This window comes from Aquarana catesbeiana, linkage group LG10, assembly GCF_042186555.1.
Source record: "Aquarana catesbeiana isolate 2022-GZ linkage group LG10, ASM4218655v1, whole genome shotgun sequence".
In the NCBI taxonomy this organism is placed as follows: domain Eukaryota; kingdom Metazoa; phylum Chordata; class Amphibia; order Anura; family Ranidae; genus Aquarana; species Aquarana catesbeiana.
Window position 1 is genome coordinate 18099598 of NC_133333.1, and position 25075 is coordinate 18124672.

The window sequence follows — 25075 nt, forward strand, 5'->3', positions numbered from 1 at the left end:
TACCAGTGCCCATCAGTGCCACCTACCAGTTGCCATCAGTGCCCATCAGTGCCACCTACCAGTGCCCATCAGTGCCACCTACCAGTTCCCATCAGTGCCCATCAGTGCCACCTACCAGTGCCCACCAGCGCCACCTACCAGTGCCCACCAGCGCCACCTACCAGAGACCACAGTACCACCCATCAGTGCCCACAGTGTCACCTATCAGTGCCCACAGTGTCACCTATCAGAGCCCCCTATAAATGTCACCAATCAGTGCCTCATCACCAGTGCTGCCTATCAATACCACCTACCAGTGCCCATCAGTGCCACCTACCAGTGCCCATCAGTGCCCATCATGCCACCTATCAGTGCCCATCAGTGACATCTACTGTATCAGTGCCACCCATTAGTGCTGCCCATGAGGGCCCATCAGTGCCGTCTTATCAGTGCCTATCAGTTTCGCCTATCAGTGTCGCCTTAGCTGTGCCTATCAGTGCAGCCCATCAGTGCCCATCAGTGCCGTCTTATCAGCGAATATCAATGAAGGAGAAAAATGATCCGTTTGCAAAATTTTACAACAAACTATGAAACATGTTTTTTTTTTTCAAAAATTTCCCGGCGGGAAGTGGTTAACTGCTTCCCAACCGTGTCACTGCCTCCCCCCAAAAAAAAATGTTTTTGAAAAAATTGCTGTGCAAATACCATGTGACATAAAAAGTTGCATTTTATTTCCAAGGGTCTCTGCTAAAAAAAAAAAAAAAAGTAATTTTCTAGCAAAAAAAAAATATGATTTTTACATGTAGGAGAGTAATGCCAGAATTGGCATGGGTGGCAAGTGCTTAAAGTAGATACCAAAGTAGTAAACCCAATCACTAAAATCTCATATAAGCTTTGTTAATTGTAATTTTAAAATTTTCTAATCCTTGTAACTTTCATTAAAGCGGAGTTCCACCCAAAAATGGAACTTCCGCTTTAAGTGACGGTGACCCCCTGACATGCCACATTTGACATGTCATTTTTTTTTGGGGGGGGGGTAGGCGTTTACCCTCTTTTTAGGGGCATCCTGCTCCCACTTCCTCATGGGGCTCTGCGGTGCCGGAAAGGAAGTTCACCTCATGAATTAAAAAAAACACTAAAATTAGACCAATTTTTTTTTTTATAATGTGAAAGATGATGTTATGCCAAGTATATAGATACCTAACATGTTACACTTTAAAATTGCGCACACTTGTGGTATGGCGCCAAACTTTGGTACTTAAAAATCTCCATAGGCAACTCTTTACATTTTTTTTTTACAGATTACCTGTTTAGCGTTACAGAGGAGGTCTTGGGATAGTTATATAGTTATATAGTTAGTAAGGTTGAATAAAGACACCAGTCCATCCAGTTCAACCTGAGTGAGTGTGGGTGCGTGTCTACAATTCTCCCTATCCCTGTACATTGTGTCTCATTAAGATGCTCATCTATTATATATTCAAGGTACTCATATAGCGCCATCAATTTACGCAGCGCTCCACACATACATCGTATATTCACATCGGTCCCTACCCGAAAGGAGCCCACAATCCTAGGTCCCCAGCTCACATTCATATACTAGGGCCAATTTTGAACAGAAGCCATCTAACCTACCAGCATGTCTTTGGAGTGTGGGAGGAAACCGGAGTACCCGGAGGAAACCCACGCAGGCACAGGGAGAATATGCAAACTCCAGGCAGGTAGTGTCATGGTTGGGATTTGAACCAGCGACCGTTTTTAATGCTAGGTGAGAGTGCTACCCACTACACCACTGTGCTGCCGCGGGGACGGGGGCACTTTACTTTTTTTTAATTGTTTATTTTATTTTCATTTATTTATTTTGACATTTTCCCTTTAAAAAAAATTTTTTTGATCACTTTTATTCCTATGACAAAGAATGTAAACATCCCTTGCAATTGGAATAGGGCATGACAGGTCCTCCTTATGGAGAAATGTGCGATCGATGAGACCCCACATCTCTCCTCCAGGCTAGAAAGCCTGAGATAAACAAAAAAAGAATGATCTTGGCTTTCCAGCCAAGTACACGGCAGTATTTACAACTGCCAGGCCGAAAGTGACGTCATAATGTTGCGCCTGGGCCTCCGTGAGTCATAGAGATGACTGGGGAACATCCGTTCCTTGGAAATCTCTATGGTCAACTTCCGGCACCAGTGGATTCCTTGTCCGGCTCACGGATCGCACAGGCGAGGCGGTAGAAGCTCTGGAGGGTGGAGGGAGGGGTCCGTCCCCTCCCGTCGTCTGTAAAAGCAATCAAGTGGTTGAACTGGCGCTATGATTGTTTTTACGGATGCAGGGAATTTCCGGCTGAAAAGAACAATACTGGGTTGATTCCTGTGGGTGCAGGCATCATCCCGGTATAACCTCTGAAACGGGAGGATGTCCATGTGCACCCTCCCGGCAGGAAGTGGTTAACTGCTTCCCAACCGTGTCATTGTAAAATGACGGATGGGAAGGAACCCTATTGTCCTGGGAGGACGTCATATGAGGTCCTCCCGAGAACTCGCCTTCCTGGTTCTGTTATGGCTGGTATATTGTCAAAACAACAAGCAGATTTATTTCTACTCATTGTGCACTCCTGAAGGAAGAATCTACTTCTGAAACACGTCGGAGGATTCTGTTTCTAGCTGATCTTAAACTGACCACCACAATATTAACAGAAATTGTAGAACAGTATTCACGTGTTTATCTCTTTTCTGCTTGTTGTTATGACAATATTTAACTTTATTTAAAATTATTCAATAAATACTTGATTTTAGATTTCATTCATTACTTTCTTGCTTATTACTACGTGTATCATGCATTTTGGACCCTAAAAGAGGGTCTCTTTCTTCATTTTAGCATTAATTGGGATGTTGACCTATTTTCCTTTAGATCACACCTTCATTGTTTAACCGCTTGCAGACCAGCCGCCGCAGTTTTACTGCGGCAGGCTGGCTCCGCTGCGCGAAATCATGTTATTGTACCAGTTCTCAAATTTTGTCACCTTAATAAAGAGGGTCACAACACCCTTAAAGGGTCTGTGCTTCTTTTTCTGATATGGGACTCCAGTTTGGATTTAACGTTTTAACATTTGTATTTTAATGGCACCACCATCTAGCTGTGCACCCACCCCCAGTGGCATAGCATGGTTTGCCATGTTGTTACAGAGGAAATTCTGGCTGCTGCAGAGGGGAGATCATGGCCCTTGGGACCTGGGGCACCCCACAGGAGATGCAGGGAAGGTGCCCTGTGCTAGCGCCTCCCTGCCAGCTGAGTTTGTGGAGCCAAGTTGTGGAACTTGTTCTAACTTTAGGCTCTGGGACTCAGCCTGGATCCATGGGATGTTGGGATTTTGTTGAAATCCTGGAATGCTCCCAAAGAATCTGGAATGTGTCAGGGTCCGGACCCAAGACCTCTATTAGCTCTTCTTGCTGAACCATTTGAGAACATGGACAACTTCCTGCTTGATCCCTTGGACAACCTTACTTTCTATCTTGTTTCTGGATAACCTTGAGCTCCTTGCTCTTCCCATGAACTTCCTTTTGAAGTCTTGGCACTTCCTGTTTGATAAATGATTGTGCTCTGCTCCAGCCAATATCTTGCTCCTTCTGCTTCTGCTGTTGGCCGTATCTTTACTACTGCTGATTATCGACCTTTGGCTTGTTCATTAACTATGCTTCCTCTCAATTCCAACCTGCAAGCTCTTGTTACCAACTGTTGGCTTGTGCATCAACTAAACTTCAGCTTGATCCCAACCTGCTACATCCGTGACAAGACCCTAGCTTTCTGACCTTCTGGGGCCTGTGACCTGGAATTAGCACACTGTAAAACCCATCTCCACCATCAGAGCGTAAAGACTGGTTAGTGCTTAGACTCCAAGCCTTGCATGAGCCCACGTCACCTGCCAGGGGAACCTACTTGTTTACATCTCCTGCTGGATACTGTGTGAACCTTTCCACTGCTATAGATACTGGAGCCTGACAACTGACCATGACAGGATGGTTGGGAGGTATGATTTTGTGCCCCTAAGAATTTTGCTCCCAAAATATTGTGGAATAAAAAAAAGAATTTTGCTCCCAGGGAAAGCTCCTCTGTGGCCTTGCCCATGCCATTGTCCACCACTACACAGGGGTATATGGATACCTCCCAACTTTTTGAGATGGGAATGAGGGACACCTATCAGCAAAAGTATGCAGGCATAGGACACACCCCCTTAAACGAAAATTGTACAATATAACAAGATTGCTTAAACCCACAAGTGTTTTTTTTACCACTACTATTTCTTTATATTGGCTTTTGCACTTTACAAATGCAGCAATTTAGAAATCAGATGAACGGTTTAGCGCTGGAAAACACTTTTTGATAGATAAAAAGTGCATTTTATATACAACAATATAGATCAGACCAAAATGAGGGACAAATGAGGAGGAATGAGGGACAGGGGGACATTGCTCCAAATTGGGGACAGTCCCTCAAAATCAGAGACAGTTGGGAGGTATGCATATGAAGTCTTTATGGTATGGAATTATGAACGTTTAGATTTGCATTGCTGTCTGTGTCCCTGCTGGGGATAGTCATCCCTTTTATATATCCCGGTGGTCATCGAAAATTTTGAGTTGTCATCAGAAAGGAGTTGAACTCTTCCAGTGCGGACACTTGTTCCTGTAACAATTGCCTAAGACTGGATTTCCTTGATTTTACTGAGATTTTCTCTATTCTTGGGGAGAAGGTCATTTTCTCCATTAGACAAGAATAAAAACTGGTTTTATATAAGCCCCACTCTATCCAAAACAACAAAAAATAAAGCTTTAAGCCGGCCATAGATGTATCGAAATTTGGCAGGTTCACCAGGAACCGGGCACATTTCAATCTGTCTATGGGTAGGCTAGTTATACTGAAGTCAATCCATCGATCGACTTCAGTACAGCCAGCCTGTCAAGTTCTCTGCCGGTGGTTATAGCTGCCAACAGTGATCATTGTATTTTGTCGGTGGGGAAGGCTCCCTGCGCTCCCCCCTGGCAGAACACAGCAGCACTGCGGGAGGGATTCCCCTATCAACACTGACTGTTGATGGAGGAAATGAGCAATTTACTTACCTTCAACCCATGGTTGAAGAAAAGATTGCTTAATGTATGGCCTGCCTTCGATGAATATTGAGATGTTACTATGTTAGCTTATAGATTTTTTTTTTGTTTGTATTTCTTTTTTTGCACTGTAGCTGCATACAACACAAAGACTTTAACTGCTTGACCTTCGGAAGTTTTACCCCTCTTTATAACCAGGCCATTTTTTGCGATACGACACTGCGTGATTTTTAACTGAGAATTGCGCGGTCGTGTGGCGCTGCACCCAAATAAAATTTATGTAATTTTTTTTCCCACAAATAGCTTTCCTTTGGTAGTATTTGATCACATCTGCGTTTTTTATTTACTGTGCTATAAACAAAAAGAACTGACAATTTTGAAAAAAAACAAAAAAAAAAACAACATTTTTTACTTTCTGCTATAAAACATATCCAATGAAAAAATTTTAAAAATCAAATGTCCTTAAAACTGTAGGCCAATATGTATTTTGTTATATATTTTTGGTAAAAAAATCACAATAAGCGTATATTTAATGGTTTACGCAAACATTATAACGTCTACAAACTATGGTACAGTATATAGTTATGGAATTATTGTTTATTTAATTTTTTATTTAATACTAGTAATGGCGGTGATCAGCAACTTACAGCGGGACTGCAATATGGACAAACAGACAGTAACTGCGATTTTTGACACTTTGCGGGAACCAGTGATACTAATACAGTGATCAGTGGTAAAAAAAATATGCACTCTCACTGTACTAATGACACTGGCTGGGAAGTTAAACATTTAGGGCAATCAAAGGGTTAACTGTGTGCCTAGCCAGTGTTTTCGTGTATTGTATGTGCTGCTTTTACTAAGGCATGGGATGGATCTTATCACTGGCACCCACATATCAGCTTCTGCTGTAAGTAACCACAGCAGAAGTGGCCCGCAGGTGGCCTGCCCCCCCCCGAATCATGTATATATTTATATATGAGATTGTGCCCAGGTGGTCCGCTCTGTAGCAGTACATATGCTATGGGGCAGTCTGAAAGTGGTTGGAGGGAGCAAGAGGAAAAAAGCAAATTAGCAGTTGGGGAAAAACCTATCATTTGTCGCTATAGCAAGTGTTGACTTAGAAGCACAACAAGTGTCAATGATGGATCTGAATAAGAGCTGAACCTGAGTAAAAACTTTAGAACAATGAACTCCTGAGGACAGTACCGTTACTGGAAGAACGGGTAACACAGATATGTTGAGCAATTTTAACATTTGTTCAGCTACAGTAGCTGAGTGCTCAGCAAATTTTGATGTCAACTGTGTGTTATATATGCGGGAAAGTCCTCTCAAAGGGGTTCAGCTAAGAAAAAATGTCAATTGACATGAAAATTGAAGAAGAATTCCAGGTATCATATTTTTTACATAGTTACATTGGTCCAGCTTGGATTCATGTAGCTATGCATAGATCATACCTGTAGGATCCCTCTAGAACAGCCTTTCTCAATTTTTTCAACACAGAGGAACCCTTGAAATTGCTTTCCGGCCTCAGGGAACCCCCTGCACAAAAATTATTATATCTACAACTCATAATGCATTTGTTTCATGGTCAGTCAGAAGGAAGCTACAGTGGATATAAAAAGTCTACACGCCCCTGTTATAATATCAGGTTTCTGTGATGTCAAAAAATGGGACAAAGATAAATCATTTCAGAACTTTTTCCACTTTTAATGTGACCTGTAAACTGTACAACTCAATTGAAAAACAAACTGAAGTCTTTTAGGGGTGTGTAGACTTTTTATATCCACTGTAGTTACACTTGTGGTCATTGGGATGAATTACCCCCCTTACATATAGCTAAAAAGATCAATGGTGTCAGAATCTACTTCTGAAACACGTCGGAGGATTCTGTTTCTAGCTGGTCTTAAACTGACCACCACAATATTAACAGAAATTGTAGAACAGTATTCATGTGTTTATCTCTTTTCTGCTTGTTGTTATGACAATATTTAACTAAATTATTCAATAAATACTTGATTTTAGATCTCATTCATTACTTTCTTGCTTATTACTACGTGTATCATGCATTTTGGGCCCTAAAAGGGGTCTCTTTCTTCATTTTAGCATTAATTGAGATGTTGGCCTATTTTCCTTTAGATCACACTTTCATTGTTTAACATTATGGTTTCTGGCAAGCTGTAATAATCCACTAGTTAAAACGTATCCAAAACTATTTTTTTTTCTTTTTAGTACTCAGTAGGGTGGGGAATAGTTAGAAACTCAGATTTCCAACAAATCTAAACAAGAAATTTACCATATCAGAAAAAGAAACACCAATGTTTTGAGGGCATGGTGGCCAACTTTACCAGGGTGACCAGTCCTCAAATGTTGTCACCTTAATAAAGAGGGTCACCGCACCCTTAAAGGGTGTGTGTTTCTTTTTCTGATATGGGACTCCAGTTTGGATTTGTTTGGATCTGTTGGCATGCTGTTTTGTTTTAACATTTCTATTTTAATGGCACCACCATCTAGCTGTGCACCCACCCCCAGTGGCATAGCATGGTTTGCCACGTTGTTACAGAGGAAATACTGGCTGCTGCAGAGGGGGAGATCATGGCCCTTGGGACCTGGGGCACCCCACAGGAGATGCAGGGAAGGTGCCCTGTGCTAGCGCCTCCCTGCCAGCTGAGTTTGTGGAGCCAAGTTGTGGAACTTGTTCTAACACTAGGCTCTGGGACTCAGCCTGGATCCATGGGATGTTGGGATTTTGTTGAAATCCTGGAACACTCCCACAGAATCTGGAATGTGTCAGGGTCTGAACCCAAGACCTCTATTAGCTCTTCTTGCTGATCCATTTGAGAACATGGACAACTTCCAGCCTGATCCCTTGGACAACCTTACTTTCTATCTTGTTTCTGGATAACCTTGAGCTCCTTGCTCTTCTCATAAACTTCCTTTTGAAATCTTGGCACTTCCTGTTTGATAAATGATTGTGCTCTGCTCCAGCCAATATCTTGCTCCTTCTGCTTCTGCTGCTGCCCGTATCTTCACTACTGCTGATTATCGACCTTTGGCTTGTTCATTAACCATGCTTCCTCTCAATTCCAACCTGCAAGCTCTTGTTATCAACTGTTGGCTTGTGCATCAACTAAACTTCAGCTTGATCCCAACCTGCTACATCCGTGACAAGACCCTAGCTTTCTGACCTCCTGGGGACCGTGACCTGGAACTAGCACACTGTAAAACCCATCTCCACCATCAGAGCTCTGGCAAAGACTGGTTAGTGCTTAGACTCCACATCTTAGGTGAGCCTAAGACGTGGAGTCTAATGCCCCGTACACACGGTCGGACATTGATCGGACATTCCGACAACAAAATCCTAGGATTTTTTCCGAGGGATGTTGGCTCAAACTTGTCTTGCATACACACGGTCACACAAAGTTGTCAGAAAATCCGATCGTTCTGAACGCGGTGACGTAAAACACGTACGTCGGGACTATAAATGGGGCAGTAGCCAATAGCTTTCATCTCTTTATTTATTCTGAGCATGCGTGGCACTTTGTGCGTCGGATTTCTGTACACACGATCGGAAATTCCGACAACGGATTTTGTTGTTGGAAAATTTTATAGCCTGCTCTCAAACTTTGTGTGTCAGAAAATCCGATGGAAAATGTGTGATGGAGCCCACACACGGTCGGAATTTCCAACAACAAGGTCCTATCACACATTTTCCGTTGTGTGTACGGGGCATTAGGCTCTCTGTTCCTTTATATTGGCTTTTGGATTTTACAAATGCAGCAATTTAGAAATCAGATGAAAGGTTTAGCACTGGGAAACACCTTTTGATAGATAAAAAGTGCATTTTTTATACAACAATATAGATCAGACCAAAATGAGGGACAAATGAGGAGGAATGAGGGACAGAGGGACATTGCTCCAAATCAGGGACAGTCCCTCGAAATCAGGGACAGTTGGGAGCTATGCATATGAAGTCTTTATGATATGGAATTATGAACGTTTATATTTGCATTGCTGTCTGTGTCCCTGCTGGGGATAGTCATCCCTTTTATATACCCCGGTGGTCATCGAAAATTTTGAGTTGTCATCAGAAAGGAGTTGAACTCTTCCAGTGCGGACACTTGTTCCTGTAACAATTGCCTAAGACTGGATTTCCTTGATTTTACAGAGATGTTCTCTATTCTTGGGGAGAAGGTCATTTTCTCCATTAGACAAGAATGAAAACTGGTTTTATATAAGCCCCACTCTATCCAAAACAACAAAAAAAAAAAAAGCTTTAAGCCGGCCATAGATGTATCGAAATTTGGCTGGTTCACCAGGAACCGGGCACATTTCAATTAGTCTATGGGCAGGCTATTTATACTGATCCATCGATTGACTTCAGTAGCCTGTCAAGTTTTTATTGCCCGATCTCTGCCGGCGGTTATAGCTGCCAACAGTAATCATTGTATTTTGTCAGTGGGGAAGGCTCCCTGCGCTCCCCCCTGGCAGAACACAGCAGCACTGTGGGAGGGATTCCCCCATCAACACTGACTGTTGATGGGGAAAGTAGCAATTTTCTTACCTTCAACCCATGGTTGAAGGAAAGAAAATTGCTTAATGTATGGCCTGCCTTAGATGTATATTGAGATGTCACTATGTTAGCTAATAGATTTTTGCTTTTTTGTTTTTCTTTTTTTGCACTGTAGCTGCATGCAACACAAAGACTTTAACTACTTGACCTTCAGAAGTTTTACCCCTCTTCATGACCAGGCCATTTTTTGCAATACGGCACCGCGTGATTTTTAAGTGAGAATTTATGTAAGTTCTTTCCCACAAATAGCTTTCCTATGGTGGTATTTGATCACCTCTGTGTTTTTTATTTACTGTGCTATAAACAAAAAGAACTGACCATTTTGAAAAGAAAAACACAATATTTTTTACTTTCTGCTATAAAACATATCCAATAAAATTTAAAAAAAAATCAAATGTCCTTAGAAATGTAGGCCAATATGTACTTTGCTATATATTTTTGGTAAAAAAATCCCAATAAGCGTATATTGATTGGTTTACGCAAACGTTATAATGTCTACAAACTATGGTACAGTATATAGTTATGGAATTGTTATTTATTTAATTTTTTATTTATTTAATACTAGTAATGGCGGTGATTAGCAACTTACAGTGGGACTGCAATATGGACAAACGGACAGTAACTGAGACTTTTGACACTTTGCGGGAACCAGTGATACTAATACAGTGATCAGTGGTAAAAAAAATATGCACTCTCACTGTACTAATGACACTGGCTGGGAAGTTAAACATTTAGGGCAATCAAAGGGTCAACTGTGTGCCTAGCCAGTGTTTTTGTGTATTGTACAGTGGGGCAAAAAAGTATTTAGTCAGCCACCAATTGTGCAAGTTCTCCTACTTAAAAAGATGAGAGAGGCCTGTAATTGTCATCATAGGTATACCTCAACTATGAGAGACAAAATGTGGAAACAAATCCAGACAATAACATTGTCTGATTTGGAAAGAATTTATTTGCAAATTATGGTGGAAAATAAGTATTTGGTCATTATCAAAAGTTCATCTCAATACTTTGTTATATATCCTTTGTTGGCAATGACAGAGGTCAAACGTTTTCTGTAAGTCTTCACAAGGTTGTCACACACTGTTGCTGGTATGTTGGCCCATTCCTCCATGCAGATCTCCTCTAGAGCAGTGATGTTTTGGGGCTGTCGCTGGGCAACATGGACTTTCAACTCCCTCCAAAGGTTTTCTATGGGGTTGAGATCTGGAGACTGGCTAGGCCACTCCAGGACCTTGAAATGCTTCTTACGAAGCCACTCCTTCGTTGCCCGGGAAGTGTGTTTGGGATCATTGTCATGTTGAAAGACCCAGCCACGTTTCAACTTCAATGCCCTTGCTGATGGGAGGAGGTTTGCACTCACGATACATGGCCCCATTCATTCTTTCATGTACACGGATCAGTCGTCCTGTTCCCTTTGCAGAGAAACAGCCCCAAAGCATGATGTTGCCACCCCCATGCTTCACAGTAGGTATGGTGTTCTTTGGTTGCAACTCGGCATTCTCTCCTCCAAACACTATGAGTTGTGTTTCTACCAAACAGTTCTACTTTGGTTTCATCTGACCATATGACATTCTCCCAATCCTCTTCTGGATCATCCAAATGCTCTCTAGCAAACCTCAGACAGGCCCGAACATGTAATGGCTTAAGCAGGGGTACACGTCTGGCACTGCAGGATCTGAGTCCCTGGCTGCGTCGTGTGATGGTAGCCTTTGTTACGTTGGTCCCAGCTCTCTGCAGGTCATTCACTAGGTCGCCCCGTGTGGTTCTGGGATTTTTGCTCACCGTTCTTGTGATCATTTTGACCCTACGGGGTGAGATCTTGCGTGGAGCCCCAGATTGAGGGAGATTATCAGTGGTCTTGTATGTCTTCCATTTTCTAATTATTGCTCCCACAGTTGATTTCTTCATACCAAGATGCTTACCTACTGCACATTCAGTCTTCCCAGCCTGGTGCAGGTCTACAATTTTGTTTCTGGTGTCCTTCGACAGCTCTTTGGTCTTCACCATAGTGGAGTTTGGAGTGTGACTGTTTGAGGTTGTGGACAGATGTCTTTTATACTGATAACAAGTTCAAACAGGTGCCATTAATACAGGTAATGAGTGGAGGACAGAGGAGCCTCTTAAAAAAGAAGATAAAGTTCTGTGAGAGCCAGAAATCTTGCTTGTTTGTAGGTGACCAAATACTTAGTTTCCACCATAATTTGCAAATAAATTCTTTCAAAAATCAGACAATGTGATTGTCTGGATTTGTTTCCACATTTTGTCTCTCATAGTTGAGGTATACCTATGATGACAATTACAGGCCTCTCCCATCTTTTTAAGTGGGAGAACTTGCACAATTGGTGGCTGACTAAATACTTTTTTGCGGGGTGGATGTTCCACCCCCGGTGGAACATCCAGCGCATGCCGGGACCCAAAAATCGCCGCTGCAAACCAGCTCAAAGATCCCTAACCACATACTTATTAAGAGTGAGAGAGAAGAACATGCAGGCCCAAGATGGTGCCCGGAAGACACAGACACAGTCACAGGCACACCTTCCCGCTGCAGCTACTTCGCCGACACACTCCCTGGGAGACTGTGAGTACTCATTACAATTAACTAAGGCAGATCTGGATGCAAGTCTAACCCTGATGTATGACAAAATTGCCCAGAAGTTTCAATCAGAGCTGCATAAGTCCACTAATACACTATCTCTGGAGATTGCAGCTCTGGGAAGCAGAACAGACTTGCTGGAGACCAAGCATGATGAATTGTCCCTAGGGTACTCTGATCTTAGAAAGGAGCATGAATCTTTGTCAGAAACGGTCCTACAATTACAAGCACACATTGAGGACCTCGATAACAGGAATCGACGAAACAATCTTAGGGTGCGAGGAGTCCCAGAATCGGTGACAGAATTGCTGCCAGCCGTTCAGAAGCTATTTCAATCTCTCCTGCCTGACTCCCCATTGACTGCCTTTTCCAGTGATAGGATTCATAGGGCCTTATGCCCCCCTCCACCCCCGGAGAAGCCTCCTGGGGACATAGTGCTTTGCCTCAAGGATTTCCTGATTAAAGAAGATATCCTCAGGGCCTCAAGAAACACCCCTAGCATTCGTTTGGATGGGGCTCCTGTTCAAATTTATCCAGATATCTCCCCCACTACCCTGGACAAATGCAGGAAGATGAAGGAGGTTACGTCGGTGCTTCAGTCAGCAAGTATTCGTTACCGCTGGGGCTTCCCTTTCAAGCTACAGGTGCCTCATAATGGCATGACATACACTGTGACCACGCTGGCTGAAGGCAAGGAGTTACTGGTGAAACTGGGCCTCCTAGATGCGGCTTCCCTGCCCAGACTGCCATCCACCCCACGACACTCAGCAATTTGGGCTACTCCTCCACCCAGAAGAGACCGTCAAGATCAAAGACGGGACTAACGGAAGCAGCAGCTTTCATTTTTGTTTTTGGATCCCTTTTTTTTTTTTGTGTCCCCTCTCTCTGCCCTGTTTGTTTTTCTCCCTTAAGGTTGAGAACTCTGATCCTCCCCTGCCATGCTTTGATGCACCTGGACTCTCCTGGCTCCGTGTGGAATCCTGGTTGCGTCCGCTTGTGAGACCCCACACTCTTCAATATTGGGGGCTGGCCGACTCTTCATCTGCTTAGTGATGTTGGAGCCGACGGACCCATCACAGGTAAACCCTCCTGATATATCTGCATCCGCGCCGATCACACGGACACAAAAACTTAGAGTGTTGGACCTTTTGGTCCGAATGGACACCACTTTTTGGGTATATGGGATGTCTTCCCCCATTACCCCGCTTGACTATGGTTGGCTATTTTTTGGCCCGGTTTTTAGGTTCTTGTTCACTTTGGTTTCTTGTTTTATTTTTTTTTGCTATTTTTGCTTTTTTTGTGCTACCCAACTCAGACGGTTCTGTCATTTTGATATATGTATTGCCATCTCAGTTAAAACATGTATGTATCCTGATGGGGTTGTACCCCTTTGTGGGGCCTCAACCAAGGGTATTCCATACTGTTGTTGTGGAGCCCCCTCTCGGCCTGGACCCTATTCCAATCTTAAAGTTATCCCTTTTGACCCAATATGGGTATCAAGGTAATTTCTCACAACATAAAAGGGTTTAATACCCCTCAAAAACGGAGGAAAGCATTTAAAGCTGATAAGTCACTTGGAGCGGATATTATACTGCTTCAGGAGACACATTTCTCCAGCGATAACCACCCATCATACTTTGATAAAACATTTAAACAATGCTTTTTCACTACCTATGGGTCCAGGTCTAGAGGGGCCGCTATCTTTATCAGGAATTCAGTGTTATTTCAGGTCCAACAGATATATAAAGATCCAGGCAGTCGGTTTGTGATTGTTCAGGGCTCTATCCAGAACAAACAATTGACCCTAGCTTCAATATATGCGCCTAATGCCTCACAGGCCACATTTTTTAAAGATTTCTTCCAGATCCTGGAAAGGTTTCACTCCCCCCATCTGTTAATCGGAGGGGATTTTAACCTGGTAGCCCATTCAGGATTGGACAGGAGTAGGACATGCCCAACCTCTAAGGCTTTTCCCAAATCCCTTCAGCATTCCTTGCGGTCCTCTCAATTAATAGATGTATGGAGAGCCCATAATATAGGCTCGAAAGAATACACTTTTTATTCCCACCCCCACGATAGTTACTCTCGCCTAGATTATATTTTTTGCACTCCTTCTCTGGCGGTGAATTCCACCTCAGCCAACATACATGTATGCCCTTGGTCGGACCATCACATGGTTTCCACCAATGTGTCTTGTTTAGGCCTCCCTCACACGGCTAGGTCTTGGCACCTAAATGAAGCACTACTTACAGACCCGGTGATCCTAGCCCAGCTGATGGATCGTCTTAAGGAATACTTTAGAATCAATAATGTCGAGGATATCTCACCTATCACCCTTTGGGCAGCCCATAAGGCTGTTATGAGAGGCCACCTAATAGAAATCTCTACAACACAAAAATGCCAAAGACAACAGGAGACTCATAAACTCACCTTAGAATTAGAACGATTATATCATAGTCACACTCAGACACCTTCAACGGAGTTGCTCCGGCAGATCACTGAAAAGAGAAGGCCCCTTGACGATATACTTTCAGGACACATAGAAAAATCTCTTAGATGGTCTAAAGCTTGTTTCCTCCTTCACAGCAACTCAGCCTCCACGATGTTTGCGCGTAAACTAAAACAATCCTCCCAACCGACCCACCTTTATAAACTGAAGGATAAAAACGGCAACCTCACCTCCCACACTAAACAGGTTTTGAATATCTTTTCCTCCTTTTATCAGAAACTATTTTCGGGCCCAGATCCCTCTCTTCCCCCACCCACGCAGACATGGTTGGACACCCTCTCGCTTCCCCAGTTGTCAGAGGAGCATCTTGGTATCCTCAATGCTCCTTGTTCGTCAGGGGAAGTGGCTTCTATCATATCCTCCCTTAAGCCATCCAAAGCCCCAGGCCCGGACGGGTTCTCGGCAGTCTATTATAAAAAATTTGCAGATTCCTTACTCCCCACACTAACTAACATGTATAATCAGGTCCTCGAGGGTAAACAATTCCCAGAGGAAATGCTGTTAGCAAACATGTCCCTCATACCCAAACCGGGCAAAGACCATACTCTCCCTCAAAATTTTCGCCCCATATCTGTTATTAATAACGACCTAAAGATATTTGGAAAGATCTTGGCAGACAGGCTAGCTAAAGTGATACAGACCTTGATATCCCCTGACCAAACCGGCTTCATCCCATCGAGACAGATCACGGATAACATCCGTTTAGCCACCAACATTCTACAGGACGCCCATGCACACTCAAACCAGGTACTGCTTTTAAGTTTGGACATAAATAAAGCATTTGACAGTGTCCTCTGGACGTATCTAGACACAGTATTATCAAAATTTGGATTCAGGGGGGCATTTTACAAGGCTTTAAAGCCCTTTACCATCACCCTAAGACCCGCATAAAGTTGCCGGGATGTAATTCAGACTATTTTTCTTTGCAGTGTGGAACTAGACAGGGGTGTCCCCTCTCCCCTCTATTATTTGCACTCACCATGGAGCCCCTGTCTAGGTCCATATCCAATGACCAGAACATTAGGTAATATATAAAAGGTGACCGAGAATTTAAACTTAGCCTTTATGTGGACGATGTACTTTTATTTATTTCGGACCCTTTGATCTCCCTCCCCAACCTCATGTCCACTCTAAACTCCTTCCAAAAGTTAACAGGCCTTGGAATTAATCCTAGCAAGTGTACGGCGATGCCCATCCACCTTCCACAACTTTTATTAACTACACTTAAAGATAAATTCAGATTCACATGGAACCACACCTCCTTACAATATCTAGGCATTAAGCTGGCCCCCTCCCTCAAACAAATATACTCTTTAAATTACCCCCCGGCTTTCTCTAATGTTAAACTCCTTTTAAACCAATGGTCCTCTTATCGTATATCATTTCTGGGTAGGATTCAAGCAATAAAAATGAATATCCTTCCTAAACTTTTATTCCTTTTTAGGTCTTTGCCTCTATATGTTTCTCGCTCTACCCTGTTGACGATGCAGTCGGCTCTGCTCAAATTTGTATGGCAAAACAAAAAACCCCGCATAGGACGTTTGATGATGTATAGAACTCAGGTGAGGGGGGGCTTGGGTTGCCCGGACCTATGGAAGTACTTCTTGGCATCCTGCCTCATTCAATTGGCGCAGTGGCATACCCCCCCGCCTCTATACCATGGCTACAGTTTGAGCAGATCTCGGTGGCACCTTACTACCTTCCTGGTTTATTATGGTCCCGATCTATAACTCCAAAAGATATCATCCCACTTAATTCTATAGTAGGCCAATCACTGTACCTATGGTCCCTTTACTCCAAGAAGTTTAAGTTACAATCAGATAGGCCCCTTTTATCCTCCTTTTTTGGTGAACCATCCTTCCCAACGGCCTTCTCATCCAAATTATCATTCCTTAGCTGGATCGCAAGGGGTTTGGTGAACCTTGAATCCTTGCTGCAGGATGCCTCTTTTTGTTCCTATGCTCACCTGCAGCAAACCCACGATATGGGACGTTTCGAGTTTCACCAATACTTGCAAATATGACACTTTTACTCAGCACTTATCTCTGGTGGAGTTGATTTGTCTAAGACCCCGTTTGAATCGTTGTGTGGAGAGGCTTCAAGAGATAAGAGGACCATATCCATTCTATATAGATATCTTAATGACCTCAACTCTCCTCAAAAATCTAAGGCAATGGAGGCCTGGGAGGCAGAGATGGCCCAAGAATTCCCTGTGGAGGACTGGCAGGATATGATAGCTAATATGCACAAATGTACGCGATCTATATCCATTAAAGAGACAACTCTCAAACTTCACACCAGGTGGTATTACACTCCCGATCATCTCCACAGAATATATCCCCTGGTACCTGGCACATGTTTTAGAGGATGCCAGGATGGGGGAACGCTGTTGCACACGTTCTGGAGCTGTAAGGCACTGGATGCCATATGGCATAAGACAACGTCTCTCATAACACTTCTCTCAGGTATCTCGATTACTCTGACCTCTCCAATGTGTCTGCTTTTTGCAGAGCTCCCAGAGGTTCCCATCCCACTACAGAAATTATTTCACACTCTTTTTAGTGCTATTCAATGGACAATAGCCTTGAACTGGAAACATTCCCACGTACCTTGGTCGCAGGTGATTTCGCGTATGGAGTCCATTAGGACTATGGAAAGAATACACCATACTCTCCTGGACTCCATGCACATTTTTGACCGTAAATGGAATGTTTGGACGGCCCACCTGCTAAGTGATAGACTGGGGGATCCTTCGGCCCCAATGGCTGAATCATAATAGGTCTGATTATGTTCCCAAAAGATGGAATCTGTATGAAAATGTACCTCTAATAGCTGCATAGCCTCCTGACTTCAGGTATAAGGTCACACAACTTCGTCATGGATTGATGGCTAGATTAATATGCATGGGATGCACATTTATCACAATAATGTGTTTTTGTTCCTTTTCCCTTTCCTTTTTGTTTTGTTTCTTTTTTTATGTTTCTCTTTGCTCTGATTTATTGGGTGCATCATGAGTGTACTGTACAACGAGATATGCTTTGTAAGAATTATATTGTTCAGCTATTAATGGTTATATTACCACTGTACCTCTTGTACCTTCAACACTTGTTCACCCAGATATTATACTATTCTGCAATAAAAACATTTGTAAATTAAATACTTTTTTGCCCCACTGTATGTGCTGCTTTTACTAAGGCATGGGATGGATTTTATCCCTGACACCCACGTATAAGCTTCTGCTGTTAGTAACCACAGCAGAAGTGGCCCGCAGGTGGCATGCCCCCCCAAATCAAGTATATATACAGTGGGGACTGAAAGTATTCAGATCCCCTTAAATTTTTCACTCTGTTATATTGCAGCCATTTGCTAAAATCATTTAAGATAATTTTTTTCCTCATTAATGTACACACAACACCCCATATTGTGAGAAAAACACAGAATATCATATAGTCCTAAGTATTCAGACCCTTTGCTGTGACACTCATATATTTAACTCAGGTGCTGTCCATTTCTTCTGATCATCCTTGAGATGGTTCTACACCTTCATTTGAGTCCAGCTGTGTTTGATTATACTGATTGAACTTGACTAGGAAAGCCACACACCTGTCTATATAAGACCTTACAGCTCACAGTGCATGTCAGAGCAAATGAGAATCGTGAAGTCAAAGGAACTGCCTGAAAAGCTCAGAGTCAAAATTGTGGCAAGGCACAGATCTGGCCAAGGTTACAAAAAAATTTCTGCTGCACTTAAGGTTCCTAAGAGCACAGTGGCCTCCATAATCCTTAAATTAAAGAAGTTTGAGAAGACCAGAACCCTTCCTAGAGCTGGCCGTCTGGCCAAACTGAGCTATCGGAGGAGAAGAGCCTTGGTGAGAGAGGTAAAGAAGGACCCAAAGATCACTGTGGCTGAGCTCCAGAGAAGCAGTCGGGAGAAGGGAGAAAATTGTAGAAAGTCAACCATCACTGCAGCCCTCCACCAGTTGGGGCTTTATGGTAGAGTGGCCCGACGGAAGCCTCTCCTCAGTGCAAGACACATGAAAGCCCACATGGAGTTTGCTAAAAAACACCTGAAGAACTCTAAGATGGTGAGATATAAGATTCTCTGGTCTCATGAGACCAAGATAGAACTTTTTGGCTTTAATTCTAAGCGGTATGTGTGGTGAAAACCAGGCACTGCTCATCACCTGTCCAATACAGTCCCAACAGTTAAGCATGGTGGTGGCAGCATCATGCTGTGGGGGTGTTTTTCAGCTGCAGGGACAGGACGACTGGTTGCAATCGAGGGAAAGATGAATGCAGCCAAGTACAGGGATATCCTGGACGAAAACCTTCTCCAGAGTGCTCAGGATCTCAGACTGGGCCGAAGGTTTACCTTCCAACAAGACAATGACCCTAAGCACACAGCTAAAATATGAAGTAATGGCTTCACAACAACTCCGTGATTGTTCTTGAATGGCCCAGCCAGAGCCCTGACTTAAACCCAATTGAGCATCTCTGGAGAGACCTAAAAATGGCTGTCCGCCAACATTTACCATCCAACCTGACAGAACTGGAGAGGATCTGCAAGGAGGAATGGCAGAGGATCCCCAAATCCAGGTGTGAAAAACTTGTTGCATCTTTTCCAAAAAGACCTATGGCTGTATTAGATCAAAAGGGGGCTTCTACAAAATACTGAGCAAAGGGTCTGAATACTTAGGACCATGTGATATTTCAGTTTTTCTTTTTTAATAAATCTGCAAAAATGTCAACAATTCTGTGTTTTTCTGTCAATATGGGGTGCTGTGTGTACATTAATGAGGAAACAAAATGAATTGAAATGAATTTAGCAAATGGCTGCAATATAACAAAGAGTGAAAAATTTAAGGGGGTCTGAATACTTTCTGTCCCCACTGTATATGTGATTCGGCACAGGAGGGCCGCTCTGTAGCAGTACATCTGCTATGGGGTAGTCTGAAAGTGGTTGAAGGGAGGAATAAGAGCAATAAGCAAATTAGCAATTGGGGAAAAACCTATCATTTGTCGCTATGGCAAATGTTGACAATTGTAGAACAATGAACTCCCGAGGACAGTACCGTTACTGGAACAACGGGTAACACATATATGTTGAGCAATTTTAACATTTGTTCAGCTATAGTAGCTGAATGCTCAGCACATTTTGATGTCAACTGTGTGTTATATATGCGGGAAAGTCCTCTCAAAGGGGTTCAGCTAAGAAAAGATGTAAATTTATATGAAAATTGAAGAAGATTTCCAGGTATCATATTTTTTACATAGTTACATTGGTCCAGCTTGGGTTAATGTAGCTATGCATATATCATACCTATAGGATCCTTCTAGAACAGCCTTTCTCAATCTTTTCAACACAGTGGAACCCTTGAAATAGCTTTCCGGTCTCAGGGAACTCCCTGCACAAAAATTATTATATCTAACTCATAATGCATTCGTTTGATAGTCAGTCAGAAGGAAGCTACAGTGGATATAAAAAGTCTACACTCGCCTTTCAGGTTTTCGTGATGTAAAAAAATGGGACAAAGATAAATCATTTCAGAACTTTTTCCACCTTTAACCACTAGAGATCCACGCTATAGCCGAATGACGGCTACAGCGCGGATCTACATTGCCGGGACTACGCCTATTGACGTCGTCCCCTTTCCTCGCTCCCCGCGCACTCTCGTGAGCGCGCATCGGGGAAAACTGTGTTGGCCGTGTCCCCTGGACACAGCCAATCACAGATCGCTGTAAATGGCCAATCACAGCGGCAGTTTACAGCGCGATCACCGCCTCCAATGAGAGATGATCTCAAATGTAAACATATGAGATCATTTCTCATTGCCTGCTCTCTCTCCTCACACAGAGACAGCGTGTGAGGAGAGAGAGGATCTGTGAATCGGTGTGAGTAATTCTACAGTTTCTACAATTGAAAAAACAAAGTGTGCCCTAACAGTGCCCAATCAGTGCCCACAGTGACCCATTAGCATCTATAGCTAGTGCCATCTGTGCCCACCTGTGCGCATCAGTGCCCACTTGTACCATCAGTGCTCCATCTGTGCCCATCTGTGCCCATCTGAGCCCGTCTGTGCAATCAGTGCGCATCTGTGCCGACTCATCAGTACTCATTTGTGCCACCTCAACAGTGCCCATTTGTGCCACCTCAACAGTGCCCATTTTTGCCGCCTCAACAGTGCCCATTTGTGCCACCTCAACAGTGCCCATCTGTGCCACCTCAACAGTGCACATCTGTGCAATCAGTACACATCTGTGCAATCAATCAGTGCACATCTGTGCCGACTCATCAGTGCCCATCTGTGCCACCTCATCAGTGGCACCTCATCAGTGCATATCTGTGCCCTCCTGTGCCACCTCATTAGTGCACATCTGTGCAATCAATCAGTGCACATCTGTGCTGCTTCATCAGTGCACATCTGTGCCGCATCATCAGTGCACATCTGTGCCGCTTCATCAGTGCACATCTGTGCGATCAGTGCCCATCTGTGCCACCTCATCAGTGCACATCTGTGCCATTTGTGCTCATCAGTGCCACCTCATCAGTGCCCATCAGTGCAGGCTTAGCACATACCTGTGCAGTCTCATCACCACCAGCAACCAACCATGTCTAAAAGATGCTTTTCCGCTGAGGAGGCATACCAAATTCTTTCCACGGCCAACGAGAGCAACGGGGAGCTCTCTTTTTCAGATTTCCTTTCAAATGCGGATCCTGAATCTGACATAAATTATGAGCCAGTCCTCAGTAGTGATTAGTGAAACACTGAGTGACTCAGAGGAGGAAGATATTCGGCCCACCAAACGAAGGCATTCTAGTGAGGAGGCAGTGGCATCCACCAGCACCGCAGTACCATCCACCAGCACCGCAGTGCCATTCACCAGCACCACAGTACCTCAAACAGAAAAGCCAAGTACCAGTGGGGTGTCACCTCAGCCCCAAAGGGTTAGGACCCATGCCAGCCTTCCCTATGCCCTTCAGAACCCCTTGTGGCTTCCTCCTAATTCAGGAGAAGCTAATGTTCCCCCTTTCACTGCCCAGCCAGGAGTCCAGGTGGACACTGAGAATTTTACCCCAGTACATTTTTTTAATGTAATTTTTATGGAGGACATGTTGGCGTCAATTGTGGCCCAGTGCAACCTGTATGCACAGCAATTTATTTTGCAAAATCCAACATCCTATTATGCCCGTCCCTACAAGTGGAGAGACCTATCAGTGGAGGAGTTCAAAGTTTTTTTAGGCCTCACATTTAATATGGGACTCAACAAAAAAAATCAATTGCGTTCCTATTGGTCAACCCACCCCCTCCACCTCCTCCCCTTCTCACCTCCTCCCCTTCTCCGCGGTAATGCCCAGAACTAGGTATCTGATGATCATGAGGTTCCTACATTTCAGTGACAATACCCAGTGCCCTCCCTGAAATGACCCAAATTATGACAGGCTTTACAAAATTCGGCCAATACTTAATTATTTTTCCGAAATATTCCCCCAATTGTTTACCCCAGGCCAACACATATGTGTGGATGAGTCCCTTGTTAAATTTAGCTGCAGGCTTAAAATGAAGCAATTTATCCCCAGCAAAAGGGCTCGCTATGTGGTGAAGATGTACAAATTATGTGACCGAGTCACAGGGTACATGTATGCCTTCATAGTGTATGAAGGGAAGGACACCCAGCTGCAGCCCCCCTAATTGCCCGGACTACTTGGGATCCAGCGGGAAAGTTGTTTGGGACCTCATATACCCCCTACTGGAGAAAGGCTACCACCTGTATGTAGACAACTTCTACACATCTCAGCCCCTGTTCCACAACCTTCAACGGAAGAAGACGCCAGCATGTGGCACCATAAAAAAGAATCAGAAGGGCTTTCCTCAAAGTCTTGTCAATAAGAAATTGAGAAAAGGAGAAACGGCAAGTCTGTGAAACAACGAGATTCTGGCAGTTAAGTGGAGGGACAGAAGGGATGTCTTCATGTTGTCTTCTATCCACAATGATTCGTTCGTGGAAATCCCCGGAAGGAATGGCCCCATACAAAAACCAAAATGCATCTATGAATATAATTTGTTCATGGGGGGGAGTCGACTTCAATGACCAAATGAGGGAACCATACCTTGCCACAAGACGCACAAACCATTGGCATAAAAAATTTACAATTTATTTTTTTCAATTGGCCATATACAATTCATATATAATTTACCGCAACTCCACCCAAAACCCCAAACACTTCTTTGGCTACCAGGAGGAAGTTTTCACTACCCTTATATTCCCGAACGGCCCACCAGAAAATATCCGATCAGATGTTATTAGTCGACTCTCCGAGCACCACTTTCCCGATAAAATCCCTCCCAAACCAACAGGCCAAAGACGTCAAAAAAGATGTAAGGTGTGTATTAGAGCAGGAGTCAGAAGAGACACATCTTATTATTGTGCACAATGTCCTTCCCAACCAGGCCTCTGCATAGGTGACTGTTTTTGCCGTTACCATACTTCAATAAATTATTAGTGAAGTATGGTAAATGTAATCCACAGTTCCTGCCTTCACACACCTCCACACCCCTTATGCCAGTGCCTGCTCTGTAACCCTGGCTTGTTATTCGACCATGCTTCTGCTTGCTGATTCTGTACATACCGCTGCCTGATCTGGAACTGACCCTGGACTGTTATTAGACCATACTTCTGCCTAACGATTCTGTACATACCTCTGCCTGATCTGGAACTGACCTTGGACTGTTTGACCATGATATTTGCCTGCCTCTTGGACTGATCTTGTACCCTGCAACTGGACTAGTAGGATTCAACACAGGGGTCTCACATATGTGAAGGGCTCCAGAATAATTTTTCTGGATGAAGAAAACTATTTTCTTTGTTTTCTCATTCCTAGATTAGGGTCTGGAGACTCGGAGGCTTCAAAGAGATTTGGGTGGGAGAAGCCTCTACCCTTGTCCCCATTCTGTCCTGCACGAGGTTCTACTTCTGCCTGCTGCCTGTAGGACTTACTGCTGTCATGCCTCTGTCTGTCGCACTGACCACACCACATGGACCTGCCTACTACCAGGACCAATATTTTTGGCACTGTTGACAATATGTCTGCACTGACCCTGGACTGTATATGGACAGTATCCCTGACTGCTGCCTGAAAAATTGTGTTCGCTGTTGCTGACCAAGTCCCTGCCTGCTGCCTGGACCAGTGCTATCCTCCTGTGGACAACTGCACTACTAAAACCACAGGTAATATTTTGTTTACCCTTTGCTCAGCATAATGTATTTTGGGGTGTAATTCTTGGTATGTGCATGCTATGTGTCCCTGGAACACCTGACGGTGTTCCTTGCATGTTGGGCCTCTGTATGTGGCCAGGCTGTGTAAAGGTCTCACACATGTGGTATTGCCATACTCAGGTGGAGTAGGAGAATAGATTTTGGGGTATTATTTTTGCTATGTAAATGCTATATGTTGGTAATATCTTATAAACGGACAACTTTGTGTAAAAAAAAAATGCGTTTTCATTTTTTTCCACATTTTCCAAAAACTTCTGGAAAAAAAATGAACCATCCAAAAGACTCATTATGCCTCATAGATTATACGTTGGGGTATTAGCTTTCCAAACTGTGGTCATTTTCTGGGAATTTCCATTGTCCTGGTGTTCCAGGGCCTTCAAAAGTGTAATAGGTGGTTGAGAAATGAAATGTGTAATTTATGCTCCTAGAATGCCTGAAGGTGCTACTTCAATGTTAGGCCTCTGTATATGGTCAGGCTGTGTAAAAGTCTCACATATGTGGTATCGTTATACTCAGGAGTAGCATAATGTATTTTGGGGTGTTGTCTTTGCTATGTAAATGCTATGGTTTGGAAATATCTTATAAACGGACAACTTTGTGTAAAAAAAAAATGCGTTTTCATTTTTTTCCACATTTTCCAAAAACTTCTGGAAAAAAATGAACCGTTCAAAAGACTCATTATGCCTCATAGATTATACGTTGGGGTGTTAGCTTTCCAAAATGGGGTCATTTTGTGGGCGTTTCCATTGTCCTGGTGCTCTAGGGCCTTCAAAAGTGTAATAGGTAGTCAACAAGTTAGATGGGTAATTTATGCTCCTTAAACACCTGATGGTGCTCCCTGCATGTTGGGCCTCTGTATGTGGCCAGGTAGTGAAAAAGTCCCACACATGTGGTATCAGGTGGAGTAGCATAATGTATTTTGGGGTTACATTTGTGGTATGCACATTCCATGTGAGAGAAATAAGCTATTACAATGACAATTTTGTAAAAAAAAAATAAAAAAAAAAATAAAATCTTAATTTTGCAAAGAATTGTGGGAAAAAATG